This window comes from Leopardus geoffroyi, chromosome D4 (assembly GCF_018350155.1).
Source record: "Leopardus geoffroyi isolate Oge1 chromosome D4, O.geoffroyi_Oge1_pat1.0, whole genome shotgun sequence".
Lineage (NCBI taxonomy): Eukaryota > Metazoa > Chordata > Mammalia > Carnivora > Felidae > Leopardus > Leopardus geoffroyi.
This window is the reverse complement of record NC_059342.1, coordinates 78270855-78284546: the sequence shown is the minus strand read 5'-3', so window position 1 is coordinate 78284546 and position 13692 is coordinate 78270855. Positions and strand designations below refer to the sequence as shown.

Below are 13692 nucleotides of genomic sequence, written 5' to 3'. Positions count from 1 at the left end.
TGGGGGAAAAACACACACACATTAGAATTGGAGTCAGAATTGTAATGGGTCATTAGGAATCTATGACAATTGAAAGGGAATTATACTTGTCCTTTTGGGGTTGCAGTAGAGGAAAACGACTGCACATTTAGTCCAAATCACCCTTTGGTGTCCCTTAATGCACCCAAAAGAAAGGTCAAGCACAACAGATAAAGAGAAAGACAAGCCCAGCAGTGCATTTTGCTACTGATGAATGCGGGACTGACTTGAGCCACAGGAACATTCTTTATATTCTTTCTGTCCAACTACTCTCTTACAGGCAGCTTTTGGTATAAATCAAATCCACCAACCAGGAGAGCACTGGGCTGTGATTCAGGAGTCACATACTTGCTCTGTGGCTTTGGGCTTTTTACATCTCCTCTCTGGGTCTTGATTTTAATATACATCAGATTAATGAGTTTAAGGAGACACTCTCTATAGCTCTGACACAATGTTGTCTTGGGTTTCCAATGCCCCATTTGCCCTGGGCAAGGGCACCTGTGTCCCTTGTTAGCTGGCTTTCCCCCTCTTCCTCTGCCCGCCTCCCTCCAAGGCAGTGCATCATTTTGGACCCCAAAGTGGTATTAGGCAGCCAGACAATCTCATTTACTCACAACCATTTCCGTCATCAGGACCCACTATATCCAGTGGCAATTTACCACACGTCGTTAATATGTTTGTTATATTTTGTTGGCGGAATATGAAAGTTCATCAGCAAGCCCGCACACAGGGAAAGCATATTGAAATGAGCATCGCAGATCTGTCAGGCTGGAGTTTATGGCCTTTTCTCAGTACTACACTGTAAGTAAAACAAGCTCTGATTGAGTCAGCAGCCTCCTGGGTACTCATTTGCCAAAGTGTGGGAATTTTAATGCTAAGTTTATCCGCCTGCATTAGGCAGGGAGGGTTGGGTGGGGAGGAGGTGGGCAGATTGCTTTCGCTTAGGGGTATTATAGACCAGCCTGCAAGTTCCACAGGCACCAGGAGGGAAGCTTTCAGTGGGTTTGGCCTCTTATCTTCTTATCGTCTTATAGATTTTGGAGATGTAGTACCCTGGAGTTTTAATACTCAGTTTGCAAATCCTCCTTTTAAAGCCAGTGCATTGAAATGCAAGAGAAAAGAGAAAGGAAAAAAAAAAAAGAAGAAAAAGAAATATTCACTGAGGAATGGCACTGGGAAGAAAAAAAAAGATGATGAAGAAGAAAGGGGAAGAGAGAATCATTAAAATCCCAGTTAGTGAACATGATTGATGCAAATATCCTTACACCTTGTCTCCTTTGCAGGCGACTTCCAGGAAGGGTTCAGGCGCCCTCACTGGGGAACTACATTCTCTGAACAGGACTTTGTAGATGCCGATGCTGTCTAAATGGATTACAAAGCTTTGTAAGTCCAAATTAATGCACTGGGAAAATGAATTTTGGAAACAAGATTTCTGTTTCTTCTTTCAGGCAATGCATAGGAAGCACAAAATAGGGGGAACACATTTCTACCCATGGGAAGAGATCTGTTTCTCCGATTTGGGGAGGGTCAGACAGTTTTCAGCAGGTGGTTTACAGAAGTTGTGTGACTCAGAATAAGGTGTTATTAGTATTAACAGATAGTTATCTCATCGCAGCAATGGCAGTCACTACCATTTCTTCCTCCTCAGCAGGAAGGCTTATCCGTTGTTTTTTCCTTGAGCGGACATTTGGTATTCTAGGAGCCAGAATCTAGTTTTCATTCCAGTGGTGTGCAGCTGTGGGTCACCTGGCTAATGCAGGGGCCATTCCACATTCCAGAGGCATGGAGCCGTGGTCATTTGGCATTCCAGAGGCGTTCTGAAGCTACAGGTCATTCATTATGCCAAGGTTACTTTCTCGGCCTGCAGAGCCGAGAGCCTTATTCTTTGCTAGTTGAGATTGGAAACCGCCAAGGAAGATGTAACTCCACTGGTGTCAGAAGGACAAAGATGGAAAGAAAGAGAAAGAAGATAAAAATTAACTGCAAAGAATTCTCAACTAGTTCTTAGAGAGGATGATGGGGACAATTAATGGTGCACATGGAGTCAAAGATGAGTTTTTTGGGGAGGAGAAAGAAAAGTATAAATACAAATCTGATTGTAATTAATTGTTCTGTCTTAATTGAATGAGAAGCAAGATATAGTAACAAGACATACCGGTGCTACAATCGGTCAAAGTTGGGTTCAAATCCTGCCTCTGCTCCCTATTGATTGTGTAATTTTGATTTATTTACTCTCTTTAAACATCATTTTCATCATCTGTAAAATGGAGACAATGAGACAACCTGCCAGGGCGCCTAGTTGGCTCAGTCAGTGAAGGGCTGAGCTCTTGATCACTGCTCATGTCGTGATTCTCCTGGTTCATGAGATCAAGCTCTGTGTCAGGCTCTGTGCTGACAGAGCTGAGCCTGCTTAGGATTCTCTCTTTCCCTCTCTCTCTGCCCCTCCCCTACTTGTGCTCTCTCTCTTTCTCTCAAAATAAATAAATAAACATTTAAAAAAAGACAAACTGCCATTTTAAGATAACACTCTTTTTAAAAATTTTTTAATGTTTACTTATTTTTGAGAGAGACAGAGCGTGAGCAGGGGAGGGGCAGAGAGAGGGGGAGACACAGAATCCGAAGCAGGCTCCAGGCTCCAAGCTGTCAGCACAGAGTTTGATGCAGGGCTCTAACTCACAGACCACTAGATCATGACCTGAGCCAATGTCAGATGCTTAACCAACTGAGCCACCCAGGCGCCCCTAAGATAATACTCTTAAAAGTGTTTAGCACTGTCCCTGCCTCAAAGAAAAGACCCTGTTTTTTAAAATTACTGTTGCTGTTGTTGTTATTATTATTATTATTATTATTATTACTTATTGGGACACTCTTGAGTTTTAAAGATGAAGATGATGATAACTTTCCTTAATATTAATACCTATTCACTCTTTCCATTATCTTCTATCATATGTCAGCCACTGTGTCACAGAAGTCATTGTGCTAACTCTGGACAGATTAAGACTAGGCTGTGTCTAATGACCACAGGTTCAATTCAATAGGGTCCCAGCAAATATCTGATGGGTACAGTGCTCTTCTCTAATCCCAATAGTTGACCTAAAGATCAAGGGGATTTTTTTTTTTTTTTGCCACTGAGTAATCTATGACCTATAGTAAGATAACCATGGATAATGAGAAAGGGGGGAAAACATATGGAATTCAGAGAATGATAAGAACTGTTTGTCTTAATGTGCACATAGATTGGACACGTCTCAGGCAGTCCAAAACACATGTATGATGGTGACAAGAGGGTTGTACCATTCCCAGCATTGAATCTTTGTAAATTAAAATCTAACAGGACAGGTGGTTGAAGCCACATAAGGGAGAACCTTGATTTTCATGCTTAGGAGTATGCACTTTATTCCATAAGGAGTAATGACAAAAAGGAAAAAAAAAATTTGCTTTGCTTTACTTTTTGTTGTTTTTGTTCCTACAGGTGAATGATACAATCTATCCTTTACGGATCTCCCAACAGAATTGCCAAATATTGGAGCAAAATATATGTATGTTTCATATCAAGATCATCAACAGAGGACAAGTTGAATTACGGGGTAAAGGAGGCAAGCCAGACTGGGGATGGCGGGGGGGGGGGGGCAATGGTAGTAGAAGGGGACAGTGTCATGACTACAGGGAATTTATATGTGACCGGATTCACTGGTGGAAGCCAGGACCTTAGGGATGGGCTACCCACAGGGAAGCCCTAACTGTGCCTCAGCCAGTAAGCTCAGATGGTAAGAGGAGGTTTCTGTGTGCATGGGGTGGCCTTGCAGGCTGCAGAGCCTACTTCAGAGGGTCACAGAGGGTGGCCTATGCATGCACTGGGGTGCTTGTTAAAAGTGGATTCTGTAATCCTCACCAGGAACAGATCTCCTTGGAGCAATCCCCCGTGGCCTCCAAGAAATAAAGGTCAAAGTTTCTAGCATACAGTTCTCAAAAGAAATAGCAAATCAAGTTGAAAAAGCACTCTTAGAAAACATCTTGTGATTCTTGCAAACATTTGTTGGATCTCTCCTGGTTCTAAAATCTGAGAATACAAGTTTCAGAGAAAACACAATTTCGCTGCCAGGGTGGACCCTGTATGTTGTAAAATCTTGGGGCCCCCTTAAGTAATGAATACAGAAATAATGAATAGAAATGTACACTAGAAAGTAAATCTTTACCTTAGAAAAGAATCGTAACAACTAACAATACTGAAATACTGACGTACATTTCACAAAAGCCAGAAAAACATAATTTTTCTTTATAACCAACATGCCATACCTCTATAATGTCATCTACATTGTATCTGTATACTTTGATGTTTTCATATGATGATGTGTTTGATTATTGATGTGATGATTATTTTCTATTGACAGGTTAGGAAATTCACTTTTACCCCATCTGGTGCTATTTTTTTCTTAATTGACACTTCAAAAAAATTCCCATTATTCTTCCCAATTTGTTATTGAAAATTAGTAGGTAAATATTTAGCAGTCATGTCACTTTGAGAAAACTGATATCAAATTTCTTTAATACATGAGCATTGAGATTTCAGAGAATTTCAAGTCTTCTCATGCAGTAATGTAACTTAAATATTCTTTGTGTTGATAATATTCATGAACCAGTTTGTGATCAAGGTCCATATTGCATTGGCATAGTATGACTTTTATGCTAACTTTGTTGATGTTTATAGTTTATGCCAAATCAACAAGCTCTGAATGAAAATACACAAAGACTCGATTGAGCTACACAGTTTTGACCAAAGAAAATGATGGAAAAAGGCAGTCTAATAGAGCCAAGAATGTAGTTCAAAAAGAGTACAGTGAACAAGTTGGACAATGGATAATGAGACCAGAACTATGTCTTGCAGTGAGAAAGGCAGGTCTGGAATGAGTGTTAAACACTGGCAAGTGGCTGGATTTATATTATCATACTTGCAAATTTTGGAAACAGATACCTGCTGATTTGTCACTAAACTTACAAAAAAGCAGTGACTCAAAACGCTAAGGTCATCAGTACTAGTCGCAAATACCCATTTCAATCTTAGCTCTGCCCCTTAGTAACCTGTGAAATCTTGCTAACAGTAACTTAACTAGTCACAGAAGGGATGACAAACCACAAAAACATTCCCCACCAAACCCCACCAAACATATACCCAATTAAAATTCCTTTAAGCTGGATACAAAAAGGCCCACACCAACCACTGTAACACAAGGAGAGTAAGAGTAAAGAGAGACGATAGTCTTGATCAGTTATGTAGTGCAATACTCTCCTTTGAAAATTCTGAAAAAGAAAAAAGAAAACACATATAACCATGTGCTCACATTGCTGACGCAACTCCCGGAGTCCTAATGCTGAAACTTCATTTGCCTGCTGGTACATCTGCCTCTGTTCCCTGTGGTTTCCATGGAGCCCACAGTCTAGTTAGGGGAGACAGACAATAAACACATGAACAAAATAGTAAACAGACAATTTCAGATAGTTACTCTTCTACGAAGGAGTAGAAGAATCATACTATGTATGATAAAGAGTTACTGTAGCAGGGCAAGAAGCAGCCCTTCGAGAGACGGGTCAGAGAATATCTGGCTGAGGAAGCCAGCTTTGGGCTGAGATGTGCATCCAGAGAAACCCACACTTGCAAATCTGCAGACTGGAACTGTGAGGCCAAGAGAGGGGAGTGACTAGTCCATGCTTCCCCATCAAATTAGTGACAGAGTTAGGACTATAGCTGAGACATCCTGGACTACATTAGAATCCCTTGCTACCTACCACTTGAGGACCCCATGTGAAGTTTCACTGTGGATTATTCTTGACCTATGGAAATGGAGACAACCCTCCACTGAGCCTTCACTCAGCTCCTGGTAAAGGGAGTTACTTATTTATTTTTAGAATCACCAAAAAACCAAAGGTGAGCAGGTGAGCACTCCATTCAGTAGTCAAACTGCCATTTCACAGTTTTGAGATAATCACAATGATTATAATATCTCATTTCAGGACCATAAAATTGTTAAGAAAAAAAAAAGATATGAAAACTCAGAGAGATCAATCAGGTAATTATTCTTTAGATTATGGTAGTTACATGTCTGTATCAGAATATATCCATCTATCTATCTATCTATCTATGCTTATATACATACAGAGAGAGAGACAGAGACACAGAGAGAGAGAGAGGGAGGATACCCATACATTATAGACTTATTTACTTGCTATTTTGCTATTTATATTATATGCCAAAAATATACACAAGACCTACAGATTTTAAAAGATGCCCTAGAAATAAATGAAAGTCCAGAATTTTCTACCACTTTCTACCAGTGGATCGCTGGGTATGCACTTTGAGAAAACTTTGCCTCTCTTTGAAGACTTCTGATCTAGTCTATCACTTCCAGTTTGAGTGCTGAGAAACTGAGGCCAGAGAAGAAAACTGAGAAAATCATTCTGATGACCCAGTATGAAAAATAAGCTGAATTACTTTAAAATAAACTCAATTTCATATCTAAAGTCTTTTAAATCATCCCTGTTATTTGTTAAAATTATAATTTTCCCTATGCTTTCACTTGGTTTTTGCAAGGCCTTTCCTTACTCCCCAGGGACTTATGCTTTGCTCCTGATCTCCTCTCAACAGTGAGCAATCCGGGATCAGGAAACCTCTGACACCAGACCCCAGCAAAGAGTAAACTCCCTCAAGTCCACAGGCTCAACCTGAACTCAAGCCGTTCTCCTCAAGGATTCCCAGAACAGACACAGGCTCCCAGCCTGCTTAGGAATGCGGCACCGCGCTTCTCAATAGCATTTTATGACACATTTCTCAAATCAAATTTAAAAGCATAACTGAGTGGAATTAAATTAATGCCGTCTGGTAATGTCAGCAGCACCAGAGTTGCAACAGGCTGGCTTAACTCTTAAACCTTCTAGAGCTCCATGATACATATTCAGTCTCCAGTATTATTGAGAGAATCTGTGTGTGCGTGGGCGCCTGTGCATGGTGGGGCGGGGGCTGGGATGTGGCTGAGCAGTCTTCAAGAGCATAAAAGGAGTTACGGGTACTTAATGATCACGCACGCCCCGTGACCTTGATGTTTTTGAGTTGACATTGGCCTTTCCCTTCCTGTTCCACAGAGTATGCTTAACTTCCTCATATCGTTTGATCATGATAATCACCCTGGGAGGAAACCATTCATGTTTTTATCTCCTTCCTTTATTATGTCTTACTTGAACCCGAGTGCCGGGACTCCAAATTCAGCATTCTTTCCACTCGTTGAATTTAATAATAATGACAACATTGCGTGCCTTTGCAAGGTTCTCTTAACGTCTCTGTTGCTAAAGCCATTAAACCATTTGTCATTTTCATCTTAATTGACTCAATGGCATCATTTTACTTACCACTTTCTTGTTGTCGAAAGATGTTGCCCACACTTAGTTTCAAGATGCCTGGCCTTTAGTTTTGTTCCTACATCACCGAACACTCCCCGTGTCTTTTTCTGAGGACTCTTTCTCTTTCCTAAATGTTAGGTGTTCCAGGGCTCCTTTTTCCCTCTGGCTAAACTACCCCTGGTGATCTCACCCAGTCCATGTTTTATTTATTTATTTTTTTAAGTAAGCTCTACTCCTGATGTGGGGGCTTGAACTCACAACCCAAGATCAAGAGTCGCTTGCTGTGCCTACTGATCCAGCCAGGCACCCCAGTCCATGGTTTTAAATGTCATTTACAATAATGGCTTTTGAATCTACATTTTCTGCCAAGATGTTTCTCCTCAGCTCCAGTGCCTACATCCAACACCAGGCACCTCCTCTTGGATATCTAAGGGGCCTATCAAATATCACTGATATCCCAATCTTGACCCAGACAGACTTGCTCCCACAGTCTTATTCATGTCTGCAAACACAAACTCCATCCTTCCAGTGGCTCAGTCCCAATGCCTGTGTTATTGTCAAGCCCTGTCTTGTGTCCTCCACACCTCCTCTGTCTGCAAATCCTGTCTACTCTGTCTTCAAAGCATGCCTAGAACCCAACCACTGCATCTTGCACTACTCCCACCCTACCCAGGATACCACCATTTTTTGATACAGGATCCAGAGCATTCCTTTCAAAAGGTAAATTCGATCATATCGTGCCAGTGGATGCCCCTCTCGCTTTCAGTGAGAAGCAAAGGCCATGTGGTGACTTATAGACTCTCAGTTCTGTCTTTTTCCTCAACATGAGTAACTTTCTAACACTATGCTATTTTTTGTTTATAGTCTACCTCCTCTCCACAGATTATAATATCTAGCAGAAGAGGCACCATCTAAGCCTGTGTCCCCAGTTCTTCCAATAGTGTCTTACTCATAGAGAGTGTGCAAAACAGATTTTTGATTGTACGAATACATACTTCACTTGCATGTCATGAATGATCATTCCCAAAGTCCTTTCACATACATTATCCTGTGTCGAGTCTCAGCATGATTCTAGGAAGTAAACAGGGTAGACATTTTCCCATTTAAAAAAAGGGGTACAACTGACATGCAGTGAATTAATTGATTTGCCTAAATTCACTCCCGTACTAACGGAAGAATCCAAGAGTAAACTCTCAACTTTCACATTCCTAAGCTGCTTCTCTTTACTATCTAATAGATTCTGTCTCAGGGAGTGTGAGCGTACATGACACTGTGGAGTCAGCATACAAATTTAGCTTGCAAACTTTGGTGTCTGACTGCTTGGGCTCAGTTTCTGGTTCTACCTATTCCTACATTGGTTAAATTATTTAACCGTCTGTTTTCCCTTCAATGAAAGGGTTATAATCATAATGTCTTCCACAATGGGTCAGAATGTGTTAAATGACATAATACATGTGAAATTGTTGCACAAAGTAAACATTCAAAAAGATGTAATTGATGGCATGTGAAAAGTGTTTGCAGCAAGAGAAATATGAGTTGACAGATAATCAGATAGATTCATGTGCAGATATGACCCACATGAATTTGGAAATTCCACACTATTTGAAGGGATGCATGGATGCCAGAAGCTTAGTCTACTGTTCTTGATTGTTGAAACAACCAGAGTCCAGTCCAGGAAAACTGAATGCCAAGCTGCAGAGTTCAGACTAAGCGTACTGTGGAAATCGAAGAGGCCAGAGTACCTCACACAAGACCAAAGAAGCATCCCCGGAGCATGTGGAACCTGACATGACTTAAATCTTCCTGGGCCTGACATTGTCTAACACAATAGCCTCCATGTAGGTGGCGCATATGAATGTGCATTGAATAAAAATAAACATTTGGGTGAATGAAAACTGGGGATGATAGAAGAGAACACAGTGCATGGAGAAAAGGATGAGGAAGACAGAGAGCAGAGGAAGTATATTAGTTACCTACTGCTACATAACAAATAGCTCCCAAACTTAGCTGCTTAAAAGAACAAGCATTTATTATCTCTGGAGGGTAACTGGCATGACAGATGACTTTCAACAGATATTTATATTATAACTAGTTACAGATATCATGCCAATACTCAGAAACGTGGGTGTCTTTATTTGTTTTAGTAATAGTAGTCCAGGCAATGTAGAAATATTGACATATGTTATCTAAATTTATCATCACAACAATCCTAGCTGTCATTCTATCTTTTTAATCCATTTATTCACTTATTTATTAAGCAACCATTTATTAATTTTCTACAATATGCCAGACGCTGTGAATTTAGAAGCAAACTATACAGATAAAAATTCTTGCCTACATGGAGCTTATAACAAAGAAGGAGAAGACAGATATTGGTTGGCAGACTGGTCCACTTACATGGAGGACAAGAAAAAAAAAATAAAGAAAGAGGCTGACCACTCCAGATTCATAGGTGGCAGTGATCATAAGCAAGGGAAGTTACTTACAAAGTTGTTTGGGGCGGCCACAGACAGGTAGATTTCTGAACCCATCTGTCAAAATATTGCAAGTTTATATAGAAACCTTAAGTGGAGTCAGTTATTTGTACTCTCTGGATGGTCTCCATGATACCTTATTCTCTCAAGGCTATGCTCATGGAACAGCTCCCATTGTGGGAACCATAGGAAGAGTGTACTTCCCGAGATGAGGGGTGGGAAGAAGAGGGGAGGATAGGGTCAGGAGATGGGGGGTGAAGAGCCTGATTGCCTGGGTCCAGCTTGTGGGTCAACCTGTGGTCACATCCTCTTATTTACCTCCTCCAAACAGACATTCAATATATAAATAAGTATACAGTAAAATGCATAGTGTGTCAGAGGATGATGTGTGCTCTCAGGACAATAAAGCAGGAAAGGTGGAAGGAGGTATTGTCCAGCATTGCACAGGCAGCAAAGAGTAGAGACAAATGCCATTTTGTGTCTGACCCCATAGGGTGTGCCAGTGACCGCACACTCAATCATAAGAACTTCAGGTCTTCCTTAGGGTGCCTTGTCAGTTAGGATCACTCAACCACATAGTTAGAGAAAACCCTAACTCACATGGGAAATTGCTTCACAAACCAGGAGACCCAGAGGCTTCAGAAGTGGAATGCCAGGAACTGTCTTACCACTGGGACCAAGGCAGCGTTCCCTCTAGTACTCCAACATCTAATAGAAGAAAATAAACATCTTTTTTGATAAAGAAACCTTTCCCAGAAGACCTGAATAAACCTCCCCTCATTATGTAGAACATGATCACATGATCTCCACTAGACACATTCCTGGCAAGCAATCTGAACCCTTGGTATTCTGGGTTGACATAAGTCTCCCACTCCCCCACCCCCGCCTACCCCTCCTCCCCTTACCTGTGGTTTCACTTTCCGTGGTTTTGGTTACCTGTGGTCAACCCTGGCCTGGAAGCAGATGATCCTCCTTCTGACATATAGGTTAATAGTAGCCTAACACTAGGTCACATGCCTCGGTCGTTCACCTCACTTCATCTCATCAGGTAGGCATTTGATCATCTCACATCATCACAAGAAGAAAAGTGAGTACAGTACAAGGAGATATCTTGAGAGAGAGAGACCACATTCATATAACTTGTGGTACATTCTATTGTCATAATTTTTCCATTTCATTGTTATTGGTGTTAATCCCTTTGTCTACTTGATACATTTTATCACAGGTATGCACATATAGGAAAAAACACAGTATATGTAGGGTTTGATATTATCCACAGTTTCAGGCATCCACTAGGGGTTGGAACAGATCCTATATTCCTGGAGGGTACTCCTATATTCCCGGAATCTGGGATAGGGTTATCTTCCCCAGTGTAATGTGAAGGAGCAATGGTGATTTCAAGAAAATCTGTCAACAGGAAAAGTGGAGAGTAGCGACCGTCAGCATTTGCCATTAATATGGACAAAGCCTTATTTATAGTCTAATGATTAACAATGGGTACAGAAAAGAAATTTCCTAAGTAGTTTTTAATTTGGATTAGAGTAAGAAATGGAAAAACAAAACTAAAAGGGATAAGGAAGGGAGGGAAGTTGGAGAAGCAGAATCATTTTAATATTAATATAAAGAAGAGAGAGGGTACAACAGTCTGAGTTGAGAGAGAAAGACTCTTGTCTTTTTAAATTTTTTTTTTTCAACGTTTATTTATTTTTGGGACAGAGAGAGACAGAGCATGAACGGGGGAGGGGCAGAGAGAGAGGGAGACACAGAATCGGAAACAGGCTCCAGGCTCTGAGCCATCAGCCCAGAGCCCGACGTGGGGCTCGAACTCACGGACCGCGAGATCGTGACCTGGCTGAAGTCGGACGCTTAACAGACTGCGCCACCCAGGCGCCCCTCTTGTCTTTTTATCAATGCCCAGACATTCAAAAGCTGTGTGACTTGGGGCTGATCACTTAAGTTTTCTGTGACTCAGTTTCATGAACAGAAACTCTAATCTAATAATGCTAATCAGTCACATTTTATGAACAGCAGGAGATTTAGTAAGATGCCTGTGTTCAGTGAAAGAAATACGTGACATTCCAGTTGAAAGTGGGTGTGTTCTCCATTTACAGATGTAGAAAGAATGGGAAAGAGTGTGTCTACAAACAAGATAATCGAGTTAGTCACGTAGATGATTGAAAGAGGGCAACACACACAGACATATGCACGCACACACACATACTCCTACAATCTTTTCTCATGAAAAAAATATATTATTGTTTATTGTTCTTTGAGCAATTATTGCTTGCCAGGCACTAGCTAAATAATTTATGAGCATTGTCTCATTTAATTTCACAACAACCCATGAGTTAGGTACTACTATAAAATAGTTTTCTGTTTGAATTATCTAGGATAGATTTTTCAAACTTCCACTTCATTTTACATATATGCACTTTCTCTTCCTCATTAAGTGGATGCCATTTCAGTGAATGACTATCGTCTTCAGGTTACTTCTCCTAAATTTAAACACAGTACTTCTTCAGTCATTTTCCTTGCACCAATGAACCATTCTATAGTGCTTTGAGCTGATCAGATCAAAATTGTGCAGGAAAATTTAGCACCAGCCAGTTCCTAAATGCTGAGTTGGCTCTGGTTATTTCTTGACCGCCCTGCATTTGCTTACCAGTCTCAACACCAGAACTTGGTGCCCATCAATCACTTGGAACACATTCCTCTCAGCAATTCCTCAACAGGAGCCTTGACTGAGGAATTGTATTGACAATTGCAAGCTAGTATTTCACATTGGATTCCTCTTCAAAGCACTTTACTCAGATGATGTGCATAACTGATATGCAACAGAAAAACAAGGTCAGAAAGAGATTCACAAAGAAAGAGTGATTTGGCAGGTTTCCCGTGAGAACTCCGGGGGAAGGTCCAGGGCTCAGCCAAGAGCACCAGGTATGGAGTCAGGAGAGGGGGAGACTTAGTGTGTCTCTGCCAACACCACGCTGTGTGTTTTTGGGCAATTCTTTCTAAATCTCCCAGCATCGATGTTCCCAGCTGTAAACATGGTGGGAGAGAACCAAGTTAGGGTTGGAAGGTACTGGCATAGGTGCCTGTAGCAGACATCAGGAATCAATCATGGCACTTTTTCCCACTGAGCCTGCGATAGGCCCCCATGTTCTTCTCAGCACACACTCCAGGCAGCCTAGAACAATTAGAGTCGGCACATCATTTAGAATATATCTGTCATTCCTGGATGAAGTAATTTCTAACATTCATTTTGGATCTAATACTTTAGAAATATATTGCTGCTGTAGAAAGAATCATGAAGTCGGGATCAGAAGGCCAGACTTAAATTCTGGTTCTGACGTTTATTACATCTGTGACCTTAAGCAAATCAACTCATATCTTTGATTTGTTTTGTTTTTTTTTTTAATCTGCAAAATGGGAATAAAATATCAATGTCCTATGGTCAGAGTGAAGATCAAATGAGATATATGAGAACACACCCAAAAGCATATAGCATATCCTGGCAAATTGTAGACATTCAATCACCCATTAAAATAAATATTTTAAAGGTGACACCTAGTGAGACTAATGCATATGTGAGGAAATTGCTAAGCATGCTGAAAGCCAAAAGGAAAGTGAAAGAGGAAGGGAAGGTCATTCCTCTTTGGATATTTCAGCTCTTCCCTTTACCCACCACTGCTGCTGGATTCTGCAGTCCTTATCCTGGGTTTATTATCAGCAGCACACCTGTATCTCATATCCTCAACCCAATCAAGAGACTGGGTCTTCCTCTTCAGCTCTAGATATCTGACTCACAAAT

At 41.0% G+C, this 13692-nt stretch overlaps 1 long non-coding RNA gene across 1 annotated transcript; it reads left to right on the top strand.

Moving 5' to 3' along the window:
• The first annotated feature begins 231 nt into the window (after positions 1-231).
• LOC123593042 lies at positions 232-3573 on the top strand. The gene is made up of 3 exons (XR_006710078.1): positions 232-819; positions 1302-1401; positions 3491-3573. It is a non-coding gene; the product is annotated as an uncharacterized LOC123593042 (long non-coding RNA).
• The last annotated feature ends 10119 nt before the right edge of the window (positions 3574-13692 follow it).